We start from the raw sequence: 14,786 nt of genomic DNA on the forward strand, positions 1-14,786 counted from the left end.
GGAGAAACAATCTTAAATATAATACAGAATAAGATCTATTTTCACAGCACTTCAAAAAATGAAAGCTAGTCTATGGTTCTGTTTGTGGGCTAGAGAAATGGACATTCAAACGCAAGGGTTCTTCAGGAAATATGAGAAACCCTTTTTTAGGATGTCTAAGCAAAAGGGCCTATAGATCAGTGTAGTCTGACCTCAGCAAGAGAAATCAATATAGCAAACCTATTCGTAGGTCTATTTTCCATGTGAACTGAACTATTTTTCTGAATTATTTCTCTACCAAAATCTTTGGAGAATGTATGTATGTATGTATGTATGTGTGTGTATGTATGTATGTATTGGGTGTGTGTGTCTACTTTTGAAGTAGAAATATTCCTAGCTTTCCTCATCTTTGCTCCAGGAAGTATGGTTGCAGAAATATTAGATCAGGATTTCATCCATGGACGTTAGAAGTCAGGAAGGTAAAAGGGGAGAAGACAAGAGGGATCAGCAATAGCAGAAATCAATGCCTGGGGCTACTGGAACTGATGGAAGCAGGTTTCCTGTGTCATTAATGATGCCAAGCATCACTTCATTTTACTACTTTGAAGGGACAATGTGCACATTATTAATTCTCTCTCTTGAGAAAATGAGCCAAATCGGTGAATCCTGAACTACATAGTCCCTTTCTGCATTGCTGTGAAATCTATTCTCCCAGGACTTTGAGGAGGAGGTGAGAACTAGAGGATACTGCCAACAGTGATGCTGTGTCATTTAAAATTGATCACGGAACAAGAGTAAAGCATGCACCTGCAAATGTTGACGGTGGAATAGCATTGTTTCCCCTAGTGACACATAACAAGAGATGCAGTGATATCAGTTCTAAAGTGGCTTCTTCCTCTCTGTGCTCCTAGGGAGCACATCAGTTCAGGATTGGGCTCAAATGTTCCTGGCTTCATCCCTGAGCTCCCACCCTCAGAACTTAGTTCCCTACTGTACTTAGTACATTTTCCAGGACATTAAAAATTTTTTAAATTATTAATTCAATTATTTTAAACTTTCAACATTCATTTCCACAAGATTTTGAGTTCCAAATTTTCCCCCCATCTCTCCCTATCCCCACCCCATAATGGCATGCATCTTTATTACCTCTTCCCCCAGTCTGGCCTCCCTTCTATCACACACACCCCCGCTTATCCCTTTCCCCCTTATTTTTTTTGTAGGGCAAGATAGATTTCTATAACCCGTTGCCTATATATCATATTTTCCAGTTGCATGTAAAAATCATTTTTTTAACATTCGTTTTAAAACTTTGAGTTCTAAATTCTCTCCCTTCGCTATTCAATATAGGTTATATATGTGTAGTTACACAAAACACTTCCATAATGGTCATGTTGTAAAAGACTAACTTTATTTCCTTCTATCCTATCCTTCCCCCCCCCCCCCCACCGTATTCTATTTTTTCATTTGACCCTGTCTCTTTTCAAATGTTTTTGCTTCTGACTACCCCCTTCCTCAATCTGTCCTCTCTTCTACTATTCCCCCCTCTTATCCTCTTCCCCCTTACTTTCTTGTAGGGTAAGATACCAAATTGAATGTGTATATTATTCTCTCCTTAAGCCAAATCCTATGAGAGTAAGGTTCACGCATTCCCTCTCACCTCCCCACTCTTCCTCTCCATTGTGAAACCTTTTTTCTTGCCTCTTTTACCCCATTCTTTCTCTCTCTTTCTCCTCCCAATATATTCCTGTCTCACCCCTTAATTTAATTTTTTAAGATATCATCCCTTCATATTCAGTTCACCTTGTGCCATTTATCTATTTATCTATCTATCTATCTGTCTATCTATCTATCTATCTATCTATCTATCTATCTATCTATCTATCTATCTATTTATCATCTATCTATCTATCATCTATCTATCTATCTATCTATCTATCTATCATCTATCTATCTATCTATCTATCTATCTATCTATCTATCTATCTATCTATCTATCTATCTATCTATCTATCTATTTCCTCCAACTATTCTACTACTGAGAAAGGTCTCATGATTTATGAATATATCATCTTTCCATGTAGGAATGTAAATAGTTCAACATTAATAAGTCCCTTATGATTTCTCTTTCCTCTTTACCTTTTCATGCTTGTCTTGATTCTTATATTTGAAAGTCAAATTTTCCATTCAGCTCTGGTCTTTTCATAAAGAATGCTTGAAAGTCCTCTATTTCATTGAATGTCCATTTTCCCCCTGAAGTATTATGCTCAATTTAGCTGTATAGGTGTTTCTTGGTTTTAATCCTAGTTCCTCTGACCTCTGGAATCATATTCCAAGCCCTTTGATCCCTTAATGTAGAAGCTTCTAGGTCTTATGCTATCCTGATTGTATTTCCACAATACTCAAATTGTTTCCTTCTGGTTGGTTGCAATATTTTCTACTTGATCTGGGAACTCTGGAATTTGGCTACAATATTCCTAGTTTTTCTTTTGGGATCTCTTTCAAGAGGTGGTCAGTGGATTCTAACAATTTCTATTTTACCCTCTGGTTCTAGAATTTCTTGAAAGATAATGTCTAGGCTCTTTTTCGATCATGGCTTTCAGTTAGTCCGATAATTTTTAAATTATGTCTCCTGGATCTATTTTCAAAGTCCTAAAGATGAGATATTTCACATTGTTTTCTATTTTTTCATTCTTTTTGCTCTGTTTTATAATTTCTTGATTTCTCATGAAGTCATTAGCTTCCATTTGTTCCATTCTAATTTTGAAGGAATTAGTTTCTTCAGTGAGTTTTTGGACCTCCTTTTCCATTTGACCAGTTTGTTTTTGTAATGATAATGTAATTTGACCCCTTTTTATTGGCAAGTAAGCAGGTACTTAGCATTTAGTAACTAATCAAACCTCTGTGAAAGAAACAGAATGTATGAACTCCTGTTCCTGACCTAACAGGAAGGGGTTAGCTGAAACAGGAAGTAGCTAATGCTGTATATATAAGAAAAGCCCCAGAGAGGAATAGTCAGAATTTCTTCAGACAAGAATCTGGTGGCAGAAGCTGTTCTGCTTGAGAAAGAATCAAGAACTGAGCCAGAATTTCCTGAGAACTTGTGGTGGTGGAGCTTCTTCTGAACAGGAGCCCAGGAGCCCTGGGAGCCCCCTTTCCCCAGGTTGGATAAGGTGATTCTGATTTTTTGAAAGAGCTGCAGAAGACTGAGGAAGCATGATCAGGATGCAGGGACTTTGTCTGTTTGTGGCTTGGTTGAGCCTTGAATTCCTGAGAGCAGAAATTATGAAAGATTTGAGATGGACTGGACCCTGTGGACTTCAGTGTGGAGCAGGACCTACCCAGAGAGCTGGACAAGGAATTGGGAGCTGTCTGCCATTGAACCCAGATGACAGTCTGGTGAATCCAGGTAGAATCTGGGACCATGGAAGGGGATCCAGGGAATCTGACAACCGGCCCCAAGTCAAGATGAAAAGACCTCTCTGTGGGTACTGAGTAATGATGAAATTGTAGTTTACTAGTGACCTAGGGGTGGAAGGTTTGTGTATTCTCTAATGATTGTACTTAGTGATTAATGATACTTAGTAATTGATTGCTGAATATGTGACTGATTAAGTTAATTCAGTGTGCCCCATGAGTGGAAGACTTTGACTATTGTGCTTTGAGATGATTGTTCTTAGTTCAAAATATTGTGACCACTTTGGTGAAAACTATGTGGCCATTTTAATAATAAACTGTTGTGAATACTATACTGTGATTTTCAGTGATATGTTGTAATATTGTGAATGCTGTACTTTGATTTTCTGTGAATGTTTTGCTTTGATTTGTTATGGAATAGAGTGTTCACTATACTGTGTAATCAGAAACTTGAAAGCTGTTCATAGCAGCAGTCCTCTGGAAAGCTGCTTGTGCATGGCACAAGTTTTTTAAAGCATTCTTCTCCTCTTTGGCTCTTTGGACCTCTTTTGCCATTTGGGTTAGTCTGTTTTTAAAGTGTTATTTTCTTCCGTATTTTGGGGGGGGTCTCCTTTAGCAAGCTGTTGTATCATTTCTCATGATTTACTTTCATGACTCTCATTTCTCTTCCCAATTTTTCCTCTATTTCTCTTATTTGATTTTCAAAATCCTTTTTGAGCTCTTCCATGGCCGGTGACCAATTCCTATTTTTCTTGCAAGCTTTTGATGTAGGACCTTTGACTTTTTTGTCTTTTTCTGATTGTAAGTTTTGGTCTTCTTTGTCACCAAAGTAAGATTCTATAGTCTGAGGGGATTTTTTTAAACACTGTTTACTCATCTTCCCAGCCAAATACTTGACTTTCTAACTCTTTGTCAAAGCAGGATTCTGCTTCCAGTGGGGGTAGGGGGTAGGGGTGGGTGTACTGTCCCAGGCTTCAGGGTTTTGTCATCAGCCACTTAATCCCCCCACCATGGATGGGCCCAGAGCTCTGGAAGTAGCCATTACTGCCATGCTACCACCTCTACCACCCCAGGGCTGGGAGCAGACACTGTTCCTCTTTCACACAGGTCCCACAGAGTCCCCCCAGTGACCTTCCATGATATCCTCAGCATTTGTGGGGTGAATCTGGAAACTGCCACAGCTGCCAATGATTTAGTCCCCTGAGACCTGCTCCACTGTGGCCCACACTGGACTGCATTCCACTCCCAACAAGGTGTTATATACCCTTCCTATTGACCTTCCAGGCTGCCTTGAGCTGCAGATGTGTTTCACTCTGTCATTTTGTGGGTTCTGAAGCTCTAGAATTTGTTTAGGGTCATTTTTTGGCTTTTTTTTTGGGAGGGGGGAAGGTAGGGCAATTGGGGTTAAGTGACTTGCCCAAGGTCACACGGCTAGTTTTGTGTTCAGTGTCTGAGGCTGTATTTGAACTCAGGTCCTCCTGACTACAGGGCAGGTGCTGTATGATTTAGGGTCATTTTTTACAGGTATTAGAGGGGTTTGGGAGGAGAGCTCAAGCAAGCCCCTGCTTTTACTCTACCATCTTGTCTCTGCCCCTTCCAGGACCCTTTTAAAGATGTTCATTCAAGTAAGAGTACAGTACTAATCTGCTTTTTATCTTTAGGTGAAGAGAAAGGGTAAGGGCACAACTATTTATTAAATGCCTATATGGCAGACACCATGCTAAAATCATTTCATCCTCAACAGGACTGTGTGAGGGAGGTACTTAGCTTATGTCCATCTGCCACACCAGTCATAACTCTGACAACAAGGAATGATATACAGTCTTTTCTTTTGCAATGCTCACATATATATATATATATGTATATGTATGTATAGATGTATGTATATGTATGTGTGTATACATACACACACATACACACATATAAATGTATACATGTGTACACCAGGGAGAAGAAAGAGATGTAGGCATATATTCACAGATATCTATTAAAGATGGATATTTACATAGATATCCATGTTTGGATTGATTGAAATTAAGGATTGTTTCATTTATTGTATTTTTATCTCCAGCATTTAGCACAGTCAGTATTGCATAGTATGTGAGTAATAAATGATGGTTGATTGATTGATATACAAATATTCATAAAGTCAATGTAACCTCCAAAATGAATAGGACCTTAGAGATTAGCTAGGTGAACTCCAATCCCATGAATCAAATCTGCTTTGAATATCTTCAGTGACAGGGAACTCACTATCTTCCAGAATAGTCTCTTACATTTTCAGATTCTCTAATTGTTAGGAAGTTACTCCTTATGCTGAATCTTACTGTATATTCTACTCATTGATCTCAGTTCTCATAAGGTCATAGATTTAGTGCTGGAAAGGAACTGAGTCCAAAACTGTTCATTTTACAAAGAAGTTAGGTGACTTGACCAGGGTCATATAGCTAGAAAGTGTCAGAGATAGAATTCAAACTTAGGTCTTCATAACTCCAAGTCCAGTGGTATATCCACCACATCATGCTTCCTCTCCTCTTAGTGAACAAGTATAATAAGCCTATGTATCTACCTTAATGTCCCATACTCATCTCAAAGTCAGCATATCCAAAATTGAATTCATAAGGTTCAAAAACTTTTTTAAATGTTTGATCTTTTAGATACCTTAAGAATCAGTCCTTGAAATTTGTGGTCTTCCCAACATGAGCCTTCTGTGTGTATATCAGAGGTATAAAGGGAATTGCAATGCAAGCACCATTATATCTATAGACCATCAAGGAGAGAAAGACAGGGACTTGGTCCTGGGTTTTGGTCTATATATTCTTTGTCTATTTATACATATTTCATTAATATGAAGTATTTAAGTTGGCAACCTCTCTTCAGGATTTGTGGTGTTGTTTTTGTTTATTTTTATAAATGCTTTACTGAAATCTCTTCTAAAATGGCCCATTCTTAAACTATTTCAAAAGAAAGAAAACAGGGGGTTTCAAGGTGGCACAGTGAATAGAGCACTGGCCCTGGAGTCAGCAGGACCTGAGTTCAAATCCGACCTCAGACACTTAACACTTACTAGCCATGTGACCTTGGCAAGTCCCTTGACCCTCAAAAAAAACAAGCAAACCAGAAAACAGAACATTAAAATCTTGTGCAATATAGAGTTAATTCTTATAAGTAGGACTGTAACAGTCTTTGTATCCCCAATGCCTGGCACATAGTAGGCACTAAATAAATGCCTGTTACTTGATTGCTTTGTTCTTTATCTAGCTTGCCTTTTCCATCTACTTCCTAGACGCCCTCTGTTCAGCCTCCCTCTACCAAACTTCCTTCCTAGACTTCCTTTTTCCAGATGCTTTTCTGAATTTTCCTTTGCTATCCAAGCAGGTTCTATTTACTTGATTTCTCTATCCCTTCCTTAGTCTACTTAATAGAGAAGTTAGTCAATTATAGGCATAAATAGTTAAAGATGTAAAAAGAGATGTAGCCAAATGTATTTCAATTCAGTTTAATTCAACAGATACTTATTATGCAATTAGTGTGTATTTTTTTCTCAAGAATTTTCCACAACTTATTCTGATATTACTAATTTTTGCCACATTCCTCCTCCTTTCCCATGAAAAAAGGATCTTTTTCTTTGTTAAGTCAATTATGTTTGCCCGTCCAGTAATCTTAATGCTATCAAATGATAGAAGATAGGGCATTGAAAAGATGTCATTGATAATGCAGACATCAAGTGGAAGTAAATGCAAAGGAGTGCATGCCATCTTTACCTCTTAGATTTGGAATAACCAACAACCTTCCATTCTGTCTGACAAGGATATTCTATATGCTGGCACTGGTTCTGGGACATAAAGGGAAAAGAATCAAAGATGAGCTCTCTAATCTCAAAAAGTTTACAATTTGTCTTCGACCTTCCTCTTTCTATTCGAGCCTTAGATCTCCAAGGTTGAGAGACTTAGTTCCCATTTATGGCATGATCTGTATCATTCATGTTGTCCTGCTATAGAGTTTATTAATAGGGAGTTAACAAAAACATGAAGATGGTTTCTGTCACCACCGAAAGCATGACAGAACCACAGATGTTAGATCTGGAAAGCACCCTTGACATCATCTTGTCCATAATCCTCATTTTACAGATGAGGAGACTGAGGCCCAGAAAGAGGTGATTATTTTTCTTCTTCAATTAATAACTTTTGTTTATGCTTCTTTATACATCAGAATTACTTCCCAATGTGTCCCACCCCAATTAATCTTCCCTTGTAACAGAGATAAATGTAAACAAAGCCCAAACAAGCAATCACGACTGTCATTCGACATTTTGCACTCATATTCTCCAATCCAGCTCTGCCCCTTAGAGAGGTGGGAAATATGATTTCTCCTTTTTTGCTTGAATCCAGTATTAATCTTTGCAATTAATCTGTTTCTAGCAGCATTTTCGTATTGTTTTCTTTTGCATCACTGCAGTCATATTTATTCTCCTCTTGGTTCTACTTCCTCTTCTCTGGGGCAGTTTCATCTAAGTCTTCCTCCACTGCACTGAATTCCTCATACTCATTTCTTGCAGAGTAATGGTATTGTGTTGTATTTATATGCACCAGTTATTTAGACATTCTCCAATTGATAGACATTTATTTTATGAGGAATGATTTCTCTAAAATTGCACTGGTATAAAATTGTAGAGCCTGGACTAAAGCCCAGATTTTATGACTCCAAGTTCAGTATTCCTTCCAATGGTTCATGCTTGCTTTCTCTTTGTTGATTAAATTGAGCATTGGAAAGAATGTAGAATAAGTAAGCGTTTGTTGTAGGCATGGACTAGGACTAAATATGGCAACTGACTTTGGAAGGATTTGTTGCACTTTTAGTAGCTACGTGACACAGGATTGCCACACTTGGAGTCAGGAAAACCTGAGATCAAATCCTGTCTCTGACATACTTATTAGCTCTGTGGCCTTGGGCAAGTGATTTAAACTTTTGTAGTTTCAGTCTCTACATCTATAAAAGGAAGATAATAGCACTTATCTCATAGTATTGTTTTTTTAATTCAATTTTTTTTAGTTCCAAATTCTCTCCCTCACAATTTCCCCTTTCTCCATTAAGAAAATAAGAAAAAAAAACCAGTATGATTAAAGAATATATAGTCAAACAGATTCCTGCACTAGCCACATCCTCCTCAGAATATGCCTCTGTCTGTACTCTGAATCCACCACCTCTTTCTCTGGAGATAGATAATATGTGTACCTCATAGAATTATTGGGAAGATTATATATAACAATGTATGTAATATGTTTTGTAAGACTTATGGGGTTTTGTTAGTGTTAGCTATTATAATAATTATTAATTATACTCTGTCTAGGTCTGCTACCTAATCCTACCCTCTATGGAAGGACAAACCAGGACTATTGATGTTTTTCTCAAGGTATGTAAAATCCCACTCTAATACCATATAAGTTAGCTCAAAACATTACGAAGTACCCCTCAATAACTTATAGAGGAGTCTTTATTTGCTTAAATTTGTGCAAGTCTGTGTGCGGTATGTCTTTATGGTCTATTTCCATCGCATTTCAGAGTTGTAAACGTTTTACTATGCCTTATTACCTCCATATCCTTCAATGTATCTGCTTCCTTGGCATTTGCTTAAAATACCCAATGGTATTTCCTGAGAGTAGTTATTGATTTTAAAAATTATGTAGGGAGAGAGACAATTTCACTTCTGGCAGAAAAGCAGGATAAAGTTCATCAGTTCCACCCAGGACACTTTTCATTTTTCTAACTCCCAGGGTGACTTGCATGGACCAAAGACATGACAGGAGTTGAAAAGATTTTCTTTTACCTCAGCCCAAAAAGTAAATTGACTTCAATGAGTGGTCGCTGAGGCAGGAAAAAAAAAAATCAATGAGAGACCGAATACTTACAAGCTTCTCTGTCTAGCTGGCTTTGGACGTGAATCTCAAAAGGCTGAGATAGCCACTAGAGCAATGATCTAAAAGACCACACAGCCGCTGTGGAGACGCAACAGAGAGCAACTCCACAGTCACCACCAGGTGGCAGCATCAAAGGCCCAGAAGAGAGATACCATGAGAGTGTTTAGAAACTTGACTGGGGATGTTGGACAGCCCTGTATAAATTCTGCCGTCATGGTGAATACAGTGCTAGACTTGGAATCAGTAAGACATGGATTCAAATCCTTTCACCAATAATTACTAGTTTCTTGAGTTTCCTTATGTGAACAATGGGTGTCCCCCCAAAAAGTTCAATTTCAAGCTTAACTAGCTTAAAGCTGTGTAAGTTTTAAGCATATGCAGCATAAAATTTTATCAAGACTTTTGAGATACCTCATTAAGTTGTTTTAAAATTCAAATGAGATAAAGAACTTTGAAAAATGTAAAGTACTAAGTAAATACCAGTTTCCATCATTAACATTGTTTCTTTCACCCTCAGAAACATACAACAATTTGTGGTCAACACCCACCCAAGCCAAATTCAGTATAATTTTCATCAACTACATTTGTAAGGCAGGTACAAAGGAAGCTAGACAACACAATGCCCGAGGTTCAAAGTTCTGTCACTGTGTAAAAATGAAATCGTCTCGAAGAAATATTTGTGCTCTATGGAATGGTTTCACTTGAGCTCCTTCTTGGCTCAAATGCTATGAATAATTGCTTTAAGTAAAAATTGTTCTGCTTTTAGTTCTATGGTAATAATCTAGTAATCTGGTAGCTAAACTATTGTGTATTCAAGAGTGCTGAGAGGAAAGGCCACACATAATTGATTTAAGGGCACTTGAAATGAGGAGAATAAGAAATCATTGCAACAATTGAGGCCAGTGTGCCAGCACCAGAACATGTCCCTCCCCTGAGGTCTACTACTTCACACTTTGATGTGAAATGATGAAAAAAAGACCTTATTTAAATAAATGTGAAGGAAAATGTGTTTAAAGTTGTCTGGTATGCAGAAGATGCCTTCTAACCACTGAGTGGCAGAGAAAAAGGATCAACAAAGATCTTGAATGTTTTTAGCTTTAAGCTATTCATTCTATATTCCAGAAAATATGGTATGTGATAATTTAACACATATAAGCTACAAGTCCTAGTCTCTAAATTGATGCCCTGAGACAGTAGATTTCACCTCAGATGATAAGGATATGGAAGATCTCCATGAATTATCAGGTGGTCAGCCAAACCTTCTAGAAAACTGTATGGTGTGTCTCCTAAGGCTGTGAGTAGGGCAATACAATAATCTACTTCTCATCTCCAATTGGAAGGCAGCATCTGAAGCTGGCATACTGCTAGACAGCTCACAGTGAACATTCATCATGCCATATATGTGCAGCCTTGCCTGTCACCTTGAGAAAAGCCTGGTAGGGTAACATTTAAGTTCAAAATGCTCCTGGCTTGATATGAGATGATGTAGTGGGGGTGCTATTGAGGAAGACTATGCAGAGGATGCAGAGGAAAATGGATTAGCTTTGGACTCATCAGACTGGGGGTTTGAATATCAACTCTGCACTTGATTCCTGGGTCACATCACCTTTCTGGGCCTCAGTTTCTCTATTAGATGACCTCTTAGGTCCCTTGTATCCATGAGTCTACACTCCAGTGACATTGGCCACCTTGCTGTTCCTTGAAAAAGACACTCCATATCCTTACTCAGGGCATTTTTGCTGACTGTCCCTCATACATGGAAGGTTCTCCCTCCTCATCTCCGCTCCACCTTCAAGACCCAGCTAACATCTGATCATCTACTAGCCTTTCCTAATCTCTCTTTATTATAATGCCTTCTCTCTGAGATTACCTCCAACTTATCCAGTTTATATCTTGTTTATCCATGGTTGTTTCCCCCATTAGACTATGGGCTCCTTGAGAGTGAAGACTGTCTTTTGTCTTTCTTTGTATCCCCAGCACCTAGCACTGTGCTAGAAGGTGCTTAATAAATGTTTATTGGCTGACAATGTGTCCTTACTTTTCCATGTTTTCCTTAACCATTTTTATCAAACCTATGCTGCAAAGGCATAACCATCAACAAGGTAAGCCTGAATTCTAGATTCCTGTTGGTGTTCCTCCTGCCCTTATATTCTCCTAGTTATAGAAACTCTCCGCTTTCCCTTTCTTTTTGTTCTTATGTCTCTGGCTTAGGTGAAATAAGACTAATCTTCAGTCACAGGCTTGTTCCTGGACATGGACCCAAAAGCCACTAATAGCTAGGTAGTTTTTCTCCAAACTGGAACTAGCTCATTCACCACCACCACCACCACCACCACAGAGTAGGACTCAATTCAACAGCAACCAAAAATAAAAAATAAGCATCTACTTAATTGAGTTAAGTCATAATAGCATAATAAGAGAGCTGGCCTCAAAGTCAGGAAAAATCAGCTTTGAGTTCCATCTCTGACACATACAGCTTGTGTGACTCAGAAAATTGCTTTATCCCCTTATTGTTCCAGGCAACTCTCTAAGCCAATAAGCTGCAGGGTAAAGATCAATCTCTGTTGGTAGATTGAGTTTCTTACTGAGAGTTACTAATGAAATCACAAGGAAAGAAAAGAGAGGAAGTGAGGGAGGAAAGAAGGAAGGGAGGGAGGGACAGGGCACTATGCAAAGCACTGGGAGTGATAGAAACCCATGAAGTACGTATAGGCTTTAGAAGGCTCTCCAAACCCCAACTCTGCTAGCAGGTAGGGCCCCAGACTTAAGGCTGCTATCCCCCCCCACACCATAGTCTAGGGTAGCCCTGAGGTACTAGGGGGCAGGGTGGTGTTTTTCTCTAAGGTTCTATCTCACAAATCCCCAGCAGTGTGGTTCTGACCATGGTTATCAGTTGATATTAATTCATCAAACTCAATTTGATTTTAGGAAAGGGATATTTACTAAAATGGTTTTTTTTTTACTTTTTTTAATTTTTTTTTTTTTTTACCAAAATTTACTAGTAAGAATAGTTCATACATGGGCAGCCAGGTAGCACAGCGAGTAAGAGCACCGGCTCCAGTGTCGGGATGACCTGGGGATCGAATCCGGGCTCAGATACTTAGCACCACACCCAGAAATAACTGGCCATGTAACCTTGAGCAAGTTATTTAACCCTGACTGCTTAAAAAAAAAAGAATAGTTCATACAAACTATCCCCTCAAAAGTCTATGACACAATTTCCCACCTGTACATACAGTCCTAAGGAAAGTGGATTCAAGCCTAGCGGGTACATGTGGCAAAGACATCACTCAGATCCTGGAAGTCCTTTTTCTGGAATCCCTAAGACATTCCCTTTAGGTATGCTGTAGCATTTCTGTTGGGTTCTTTGTAGAGCCTTGAAACTGTTCTCCTCAAGTCTGTTTTTGGCTCCCAACACAGATACTGCCATGAGCTCTTCTGGGGACACCAATTCTGTGAAGATGATGATGAGAAGATGAGGAATACAAAATCTTCCTCCATGCTGGCAAATCCCTCTGGCCTAAAGTGGCTAGATATTTTTTAGATGCGCAATATGACATCAAATTTCCTCAGCCAATCTGAATACGCTTCCCATGCAACACCATTCCAGTTGATTGAGGATTGTTTCATCTTTAGTCTAAAGCCAATGATTCATTGGTTCAATAGAGAAATGTTTTCTGAATATAGTATCAAGACATAGCATCTGGAAATTTACTTTAAATGGTTTCAGGTGATTTGATTACTTTATTCAATTGATGCCCTCCTTTCCACATAAAATGAGACAGTTGTACATCTCATCTAGATGAAACTGGATGTCTCAGATATCTTAAACTCAACCTGTCTAAAAAACTCATTCTTTCTCCTAAACCCTCCCCTATTCCTAGCTTCCATTTTATTATCAAGGACACTGCCATTCTCCTAGTCTTATAAACTGGGTGTCATTCTCAACTCCTCACTCCAAGCCCAGTATCTAATCAGTTTCCAAGTCTTACCTTCATAACATCTCTTGTATACCCCTTCTATCCTCTGACCTGCCACCACCCTGATGCATCACTTCATGTCTGGAGTGTTGCAATAACCTTCTAGTTGTTCATTCTGCCTCAATTCTTTTCCCACTCAGCTATCAGATTAATCTTCCTAAGGCTCTGTTCTGACCATGTCACCCCTCCCATCAACAAACTCCAATGACTCCCTATTTCCTTCAGGATGAAATATAAAATCCTTTGCTTGGCTTTTAAAATTCTTCATAACCCAACCCCTTTCTGATCTTTCTGGTATTCTTACATCTCATCCTCATATACTCTGCAGTGCAAGACATTGGTCTCTTGGCTATTTATCCCACAAAACATTTCATATCTCAATTCCAGACTAGCTATCTCCCATTATTGGAATTCTCTCCCTCTCATCTCCATCTCCTGGCTTCCCTCATGTCTCAAGTAGATAACATTTACTCTCGTTCATGTAGAAGTTCCTTGAGATTCTTTATTATATGTGGTTATCTGTTCACATCTTTAATGCTCTTAAAGAGGGCACTTCTTTAATGCCCTCTGACTAACATTCATTTGAATTCTTTAAAAACTATAATGTTCCATTACTCATGAGAAAAAGCTTAGTATTCTAATAATATGAATAATGATGATAATAGTTGGCATTTATATAGTTCTCTAATATTTGCAAGTGCTTTATATGGATCAGTTCATTTAATCCTCATAACGATCCTCTGAGATAGATGCTGTTGTCTCTCTTTTACAGATGAGGAAACTGAATCCAAGAGAGGTTAAATGACTTGCCCAGGGACTTCTGAGGTAGAATTTGAATTTAAGTCTTCCTAACTTCAAGTCTAGCACTATATCCACTTTATGCCTATGGCATAGGATATCTATGTTGGAGTTAGGAAAACTATTTCAAATTCTATCTCTGATCCTAGCTGTGTGACCCAGAGCAAGTCACTTAACTTCTCTTGGACTCAGTTTTTTAATATGTAAAATGAGAGGGTTGGATTCAATGACCTCTAAAATCCCAGCATTAATCCTATAAGCCTCTAAATCCATGAAATATTATCTTAGGAAGAAATTTTTTGCAAAACAAACTGTTTATTATTCTCATCCTCCTAAGTGTTTCCTAATAGACTCACAGCTTACTCCAACCCTTGCTCTGACGGCTATTTTGAGTCCCTTTCAAGACTCCTATCTAGTCCTCTTGATTGGTTGATCCTGGAGAACTCTTTAACTTGATTCTATCACAATATGCTAGTTACCCTTTGGGATTAGAGCTCTACTCATGCCCTTTTACCTACAAGTGTGTTTTCTCCTTCCAAGTCTGTGAATCACCAGCGTTCATCAACCTATGGCTGTCGTGGGCAGGAACGTGATATTTACCTCTCAAACCTAAACACCAAAACAAATGCCAAGAGTCTGGCTCATCCAGCGGCAGAGCCCACTGGAGACCTTGGGATACATCACTCTTGCAGTAGTT

The 14,786-nt window shown here is 38.6% G+C and overlaps 1 long non-coding RNA gene across 1 annotated transcript in view; it reads left to right on the forward strand.

The window, feature by feature from the left end:
- LOC138143628 (uncharacterized) overlaps nt 1-14,786 on the forward strand; it is a 123,088-nt gene that overhangs the window by 39,044 nt on the left and 69,258 nt on the right. The window contains exon 3 of the long non-coding RNA XR_011163756.1: nt 8,744-8,806. This is a non-coding gene — a long non-coding RNA (uncharacterized lncRNA). The remainder of the gene's footprint in view (nt 1-8,743; nt 8,807-14,786) is intronic.

This window comes from Petaurus breviceps, unplaced genomic scaffold (assembly GCF_028583685.1).
Source record: "Petaurus breviceps papuanus isolate PSGF00001 unplaced genomic scaffold, PetGlider_PUasm1.0 90650, whole genome shotgun sequence".
NCBI lineage: Eukaryota > Metazoa > Chordata > Mammalia > Diprotodontia > Petauridae > Petaurus > Petaurus breviceps.